The following is an 8,641-nucleotide window of genomic DNA, read 5'->3' on the forward strand; positions in this document are numbered from 1 at the left end:
CCAAAAAGAAGAAGCAAAGAATCACCACCAAGAGAGAGAAGGAGTAGAGATGATCGTTATGAACGAAGATACTCACGGAGAAGCAAGGATTCGGAAAGGAAGGAAAAATCATCAAGGAGCTATACAAAACGAAGACATCAAGCTCATGTTGGTGAATGGGTATTCGGCTCCGACTCCGACAGCCACTCCGAGAGAAGTTATCACTCTGACTCCGAAGATACTCAAGATGAAGGTGTTGCCGGTCTAGCACTTGTGTCAACCAAATCCTACGACATATTTGACTCACCAAATGAAGGAATTGGAAGATGCTTCATGGCCAAAGGTCCTAAGGTAACACACCCCAAGTATGTTGATTTCAATAGTGATGAAGATGACTTGTTAGGTGATGATTTGCTTGTTGACAACTCTAGTGATGAATACTATGATGAAACATAAATTAATCATGCTAATCAAGATAAAATGAATGACAATGATAAGGAGAAGATTGAGGCTCTAACTAAAGAACTAAACACTCTTAAGTTAGCTCATGAAACTATCTTCGAAGATCATCGAGAACTTTTAAGAGCTCATGAGAAATTACGCTTTGAAAAGCTCAATCTTGAGCAAGAGCATGAGTTCTTAAAAGCAATCAATGATGATCTCCGCAAGAAAAGTTCTTCTTACATTGCCAAGCGTTAAATCTTATCCACTTACATGCCTCGAGTCAAGTCTAGTAACAAGAACAAGAAAGATTCTTCCTCTAGCAGTAACAATGATCATGCTAAATCCAATATTGTTGCTTCTAGTAGTTCTCTTGATTCCACTAATGATTGTCTTAGCCAAGTTACACTTGAGCAATAAAATAGCCTATTGAAGGGAATTATAGAGAAAGGAGTGTACAAAAGCCTTGCTGGGAGTAAGAAATTCGAGGAAATTGTGCGCAAGCAAGGAATGCACCGGAAGAATCAAGGTGTTGGTTTTGAACGAAAGTTCAATGCCAATGGAGTTGAGTGGGAAGAAGATCAATACCCCAAGACAAAGTTTGTTCCTCAACAAGAGAAGTATGATACTTCTTTCAAGGGGACACAAGCTGAAGATGATCTTCCACCACAAGATTACAAGCAAAAAGGCAAGGACAAGCTTCAAGAGGAAATTGATGCATTTGAAGAAGCTCCTAAGACCTTAGTCAAGTGGATTCCCAAGACTACTTCAAGTTCCACTTCATCAAGTACGACTACAACTCCAAGGATTCCCATCAAGATGGTGTGGATCCAAAAGAATAAGAACTAGAGAGTTCTTGAGGGTGACTCCGCCAACATACTTCACTCTTATCATTTTGGCAAGAACAAGTGCAATCAACTTCCACATCTTGCACTAGTTCAAGGAGTCACAAACCCTCTTGTTGGTAAGACAAGGGACAAGGTAACCTAAAAGTTTTTCATGGACATCATCTTGTGTGTGCATCACTCTATGTCTATGGATATCCGTGTCTGTTCCTTGCGGGACTAACCCATGTAGGTATTGAAAGTGCAATTCACTCAAAGGGATAGCTCCAAGTGATCTACATCAACATTGAGCATCCACATCTTCAACATCTACATGAAGTCATCATCGACAAAACCCGAGGTTAGTTCATCCCTCTAAGGGGGGATATCACATCTAGGGGGAGCTTTACTCTAAGACTTGAGCTAAAGCAACTCTAAAGATGTGAACACAACAATGCTTTATGTAAAAGTGGTAACCCCATTTGAGCTTAAACGATGAGTATGACCTATGATCAAGTGTTCTCACTTGACTCCTAAGTCAATATACTCATATATAGATGACCTTGTCATCGCAAATTGCTTGGTAGATGCTAGAATTGGTTGTGCATGCCTTGTCACATATTTCATTTGCCATCTTATTGTGTGAGCATGCTGGTTGCATATTTTACTCATTCGAGGACATCCACTTGTTGTTTTGATTGTTCGGTTTTATTTCCTTTTGCCAAGTGGATGGACAAGAATGCCTAAGAACCTCCTCTAGCTATCTACGCTTTTCTCGTCTCAAACTCTATTCATGCTACATCACAAAATTTGATCAAGTCAGATTCGAACCACTCTGTGTGAGGAGCGCTCGGAGTCCCCGATTCGTCATAGACTTAAACTTCCAAAACCTCTTTATGATTCTAGGTCTGACCGATACCCTATTTTCGGTCCTACCAAGATCATTAAGTTGATCTATGTTTTCGATCTTGGTGCAACTGATTTGAACCATTCGGTCACACCGAGTTGCAATAACTGTATACAGTTTTGCATCTCGGTGCCACCGAGTCGTTCCACTCGGTCACACCGGCAGGGTCGGGCTATATATAGTCACGGGCAAAAATTTGGAAATTTCTCCGAACCCCTTCGCCCGCGCGATAGCTCGCTCTGCCAACGTGGTCTCCGGATCGTCTCCTCGCCGCCAGCCGCCTCTAGTCGCTGGTCTCCATCACCGTCAACGGAATTCAACCCTGCCGTTGCCGCCTTAGCGAGTCTCCGCCGAACTAGGGTATGGACTCGATCACAGTGCTATTCCCCGTCCGATTCCTAGCACATTGTGTTCTTAATGATTCTTGCCACGATTGAAACACTCCTATCCAGTCAATGTGTTTGTAGATTAGGTTTAATTCGAAAATTTTAGGGTTAGGTTTCCACCGAAACCATCTCGGACCCACCGAGTTGAAAAACTCGGTCCCACCGATTTGGCTTATGCCATTGCACAAGTGAGACTCGATCTGACCGAGAATTACTTATCGGTGTGACCGATTTTGGAACTCTGTGAAACCCTAGCAGTCTCGGTGCCACCGAACTGTGACTCGGTCCGACCGAGTTCACTAGTTTAGGTGCCAAAACTGCTTCGGTGTCACCGAGTTTAGAAATCGGTAGATCCGAGATGCTTTCAGTGGGAAACTAAAACTAAGTTTTTGAATTATTCTTTTGCAAAAATCTCTGCATTTTGTGATGCTCATCTATTCTACCTCATCTATAAACTGTTCACAGGGTCAACAGTCAGCTTGTTCATCATGTCAGACCAGAGTGATAGCCAGAACATGTCAGAAGAGCAAGTGCAGATGAGTGAGGGCACTAGTCCCTCAAGTTCTTCAGATGATGGCAGTAGAAGTACTCCTAGAAATCTACCTAAAGCTGACACCAGACAGAGGAAGAAGAGAACCTCAGAATCAGAGGATGAGGATTATGTGGCAGAAGAGGAAGCAACTTCAAAGAGAGTAGTGCTTGAGAAGGAACATGGCTCAGCTCAAGGCACAAAGCCAGGGATGAAAATCAAAAGGCCAGTAGGTAGGCAGCCTATGCCAAAGGCCAGAGTTTCAACTCAGATTCCTGAAAAGCCTGCACCCAAAGAGCCAGTTGCTGCTGAAGGAAAGAAAAGAAAGGAAAGGGTCAAGAAGACCGTAGCCAGAGTGCTTGGAAAGGCTTCCATCATGGAAGAAGAGGAAGAAGAAGAGGTAGCTGCACCAGCACCTAAGGCACCCAAGCTGATGGGTGATGCCATAAGATCAGGGGCAGCTGCTTCCAAGGCCAAGCCAGCTCCAAAGCCAAAACCAAAGAGGAATACAAGAAGCATCCCAGCTGCTGAGAAGAACAAGACCCCAGTGCCTGAAGCTGCAGAAGAATATGATGAAGAGCAAGTACTCAGAAAACTCAAGCCCAAGATCCCAGACCACAATGATGCTCATCCTGTGGCTGAGGACATGAAGCTCAGAAGAGACTCAGGGCTGAGGAAGTGGAGAGAAGCAGATCCGTATGCTTCAAGGAGGAGGACTGCTGTTGATTACAGGTTTCACACTAAGGAACAGCAGGGCTTCTATGAGACAGTTTTGTTGGACAAGAAGCCCATAGTTTGTGACATGAGATGGGTTAATTGGGAGTACATCAAGGACAATGAAGAACACTACCCTGGAGTGTATGACAGCTTCAATGCTTGTGGAGTAGCAGACTTTGTTGGGCAGAAGCTCACAAAGTGGAACGAGGAACTTATTATGCAATTCTACTCCACGGCACACTTCTATCCAGATGGTAGGATAACTTGGATGTCTGAAGGTACGAGGTACCAATCTACAGTTGCTGAGTGGGCACAGCTCATCAATGCCCCAGAGGAGCATGAGGATGACTTGGATATCTATGCCAAGAAGAAGATGGACCACAACTCAATGTCAAACATGTACAAGGAGATCCCAAATGAAGCACTTGATACGTTCAAGTTTGGCTCAGTACATTATCTTCTGTCAGGATTGCCAACCATCAATTGGATTTTGAGGCACACCTTATTGCCCAAGTCAGGTGATCACAAGATGATCAGAGGCCATGCAATCAACTTGCTACATATCTTTGATGTGCCACAGAAGTTCAAGGTGATGAGCCTCATGGTAGAGACAATCAAGAGGACAGCAGTAGACCAGAAGAGGAGCTGTGGATATGCCCCACAGATTTAGGAGCTCATCAACTCCAAGATGGGCACGGGCATATAGTTATTGGACAAGGAACACCTGCCCATCCGTCCAGATTTTGAAGATAATCAAGTTGTTATGACTGAGAATGAACCATCGTCTGCACAAGCACAAGCCAAGAAGGAGAAGGCAAGGAAGGAGAAAGCTGCCAAGATGCCTACTCAAGAGGAGGCATCTGAATATTTCTTGAAAACCAAACAAGAGCAGCTTGGTTACCTAATTGCATCCACCCTGCGGATTGAGAAAGGACTAGCCACCCTAACTCAGAACCAGGCAAGCCTAGAGAGAATCATGGAACAAAAGTTCTATGACTTGGATGTCAAGGTGACAGAGATTCAGACTGCAGTGGAGCAGCTCCAAGATGACATGCAGGAGAGGAGAGGCAAGACTACAACTGATGCATTTGCCAGAGTGCCAAGAGCTCAGAGATCACATGCAGTGCCAGTTGCTGACACCAGAGCCACCACTTCTGCACCAGCTACAGCTTCATTCCACCAGCTCCAGCATCTACTTCAGCCTCAACTCCAACCACGTCTATAGAAGGCTTCGTCCTTGGAGTGCTCCGGACTCCACCACCACCTGAAGATCAAGCCTGAGCGTCGATCTAGCACTATGCATTTTCTAGGAACTTTTTGGTAACTTGTTGCCAAAGGGGGAGAAAATGTATAGATCATAGGCTTCGAGAGAGAGTGTTGCTTTTATTCTCTCTTGTTTTATTTGGTGGTTTTTCGAACTTTGTTTGCTTTTGAGTTCTTGAGATACTATGTCATTGCTCGTGAGACATTGATGATCATGTGTTTGATCATAAGCTACACTTAATGTTTGCTTAATATTATCATCTTATCTATCTTATGTGATCATTCACTATTCTTGGTGATGAGTGCATGTATTTCATTCTTATCATTTTAAGCGCTCCACCAAGATGTATGTGACATGGAAGAGTAACCCATGACTCTAACTCTTTGTGCATTTGCAGTCCAAAGCAAATTTTAAATATGCACAAATTTAGGGGGAGCTCTTACTTGTCACATACTTCTCAAAGCGACGATATATTTCATGCTTATTATCATTTGTCGAATCTTTGATCTATATGTTGTCATCAATTACCAAAAAGGGGGAGATTGAAAGTGCAACTATCCCTAGGTGGTTTTGGTAATTCATAACAACATATAGCTCATTGAGCTAATGCTATTCCAAGATGACCTATTTCAGGAAAGCTCAATGATTGGCATGGCATGGATGTGAAAGTGGAACCCTCAAAATGCTAAGGACAAAGGATTGGCTCAAGCTCAAAAGCTCAAGACTCTTCATTTTATATTTTAGTGATCCAAGATCACATTGAGTCTTTAGGAAAAGCCAATACTATCAAGGAGGGATGAGGTGTTGCTTAATGAGCCTCTTGCTTCATGTGCTTAGTGATATGCTCCAAAACCCTCAACTACTTTCCCATATCCACATATGACCTAAACCCTAAGCCAAACTCGGTCCTACCGATTCTTTCTATCCGGCGCCACCGAGTTTCACTTGTCATAAGCCACTGCCAAACCCTAGCAATTCGGTTCTACCGATAGGGATCTCGGTCTCACCGAGATGGGATTGCAAACTCTCTGTTTCCCTTTCGTAACTTTTCGGTCCCACCGAAAGAGCGAATCGGTCCCACCGAGATTGCAATGTAAACTCAGTGTTTCCCCTTTGTAACATTTCGGTCTCACCGAGTTCCACTCGGTCTCACCGAAAGAGCAAATCGGTCCCACCGAGTTTGCCTGACCAACTCTCTGGTTAGCTAATTACCAAAATCGGTCTCACCGAGTTTGTGTAATCGGTCTCACCGAGATTACGTTATGCCCAAACCCTAACCATATCGGTCCTACCGAGTTGCATGTCAATCCCACCGAAAATCTCTAACGGTCACTAGGTTTACATTTTCGGTCCGACCGAGTTTATTGATTCGGTCCCACCGAGATTGGAAAACTGTGTGTAACGGTTGGATTTTGTGTGGAGGCTATATATACCCCTCCACCTCCTCTTCATTCGTGGAGAGAGCCATCAGAACACATACACAATTCCAACTCATATGTTCTGAGAGAGAACCACCTACTCATGTGTTGAGACCAAGATATTCCATTCCTACCATATGAATCTTGATCTCTAGCCTTCCCAAGTTGCTTTCCACTCAAATCTTCTTTCCACCAAATCCAAATCCTGTGAGAGAGAGTTGAGTGTTGGGGAGACTATCATTTGAAGCACAAGAGCAAGGAGTTCATTACCTACACACCATTTGTTACTTCTTGGAGAGTGGTGTCTCCTAGATTGGCTAGGTGTCACTTGGGAGCCTCCGACAAGATTGTGGAGTTGAACCAAGGAGTTTGTAAGGGCAAGGAGATCGCCTACTTTGTGAAGATCTACCGCTAGTGAGGCAAGTCCTTCTTGGGCGATGGCCATGGTGGGATAGACAAGGTTGCTTCTTCGTGGACCCTTTGTGGGTGGTTGCTTCTTCGTGGACCCTTCGTGGGTGGAGCCCTGGACTCGCGCAACCGTTACCCTGTGGGTGGAGCCCTCCGTGGACTCGCGCAACCGTTACCCTTCGTGGGTTGAAGTCTCCATCAACGTGGATGTAGGATAGCACCACCTATCCGAACCACGGGAAAAACATCCGTGTCTCCAATTGCGTTTGAATTCTCCAAACCCTTCCCTTTACATTCTTGCAAGTTGCATGCTTTACTTTCCGCTGCCAATATACTCTTTGCATGCTTTCTTGAATTGTGTGATGATTCCTTGACTTGTCCTACAATAGCTAAAATCTGCCAAGAACTAAAATTGGGAAAAGGTTAAGTTTTTATTTGGTCAAGTAGTCTAATCACCCCCCTCTAGACATACTTTCGATCCTACAGAATAATTATGAGAATATCTAGGCATGATCATGTATATAGGCATCACGTCCGAGATAAGTAGACCGAAATGATTCTGCATCTACTACTATTACTCCACACATCGACCGCTATCCAGCATGCATCTAGAGTATTAAGTTCATAAGAACAGAGTAACGCATTAGGTAAGATGACATGATGTAGAGGGATAAAATCAATCAATATGATATAAACCCCCCCCCTTTTTTATCCTCGATGGCAACAATACAATACGGGTTGTTTCCCTTTATGTCACTGGGATCGAGCACCCCAAGATTGAACCCAAAGCTAAGCACTTCTCCCATTGCAAGAATGATCAATCTGGTAGGCCAAACCAAACTGATAATTCGAAGAGACTTGCAAAGATAAACCAATCATACATAAAAGAATTCAGAGAAGATTCAAATATTGTTCATAGATAAACTTGATCATAAACCCACAATTCATCGGATCTCGACAAACACACCGCAAAAGAAGATTACATCAAATAGATCTCCAAGAGAATCGAGGAGAACTTTGTATTGAGATCTAAAGAGAGAGAAGAAGCCATCTAGCTACTAGCTATGGACCCGAAGGTCTGAAGTAAACTACTCACACATCACCGCAGAAGCCATGGAGTTGATGTAGAGGCCCTCCGTGATCAATGCCCCCTCCGGCGGAGCTCCGGAAAAGGCCCCAAGATGGGATCTCTTGGGTATAGAAGGTTGCGGTGGTGGAATTAGGTTTTCGTGGTGCTCCTGTATGTTTGGGGGTACGTGGATATATATAGGAGGAAGAAGTACATCAGTGGAGCAACAAGGGGCCCACAAGGGTGGAGGGCGCGCCCCCTGCCTCGTGGCCGCCTCGTTGATTGCTTGACATCCACTCCAAGTCTCCTGGATCATGTTAATAACGCTCCCGAAGGTTTTATTCCATTTGGACTCCGTTTGATATTCCTTTTCGGCGAAACTGTAAAATAGGCAAAAAAAACAACAATTTGGGTTGGGCCTCCGGTTAATAAGTTAGTCCCAAAAATATAATAAAAGTGTAAAAATAGGCCCAATAACATCCAAAATAGACAATATAATAGCATGGAGCAATCAAAAATTATAGATACGTTGGAGACGTATCAGCATCCCCAAGCTTAATTCCTGCTCGTCCTCGAGTAGGTAAATGATAAAAAAGAATTTTTTATGTGGAATGCTTCCTAACATATTTATCAATGTAATTTTTCTTTATTGTGGCATGAATGTTCAGATCTGAAAGATTCAAGATAAAAGTTTAATAT

Source organism: Triticum urartu, chromosome 3 (genome assembly GCF_003073215.2).
Source record: "Triticum urartu cultivar G1812 chromosome 3, Tu2.1, whole genome shotgun sequence".
NCBI classification, from domain to species: Eukaryota; Viridiplantae; Streptophyta; class Magnoliopsida; order Poales; family Poaceae; genus Triticum; species Triticum urartu.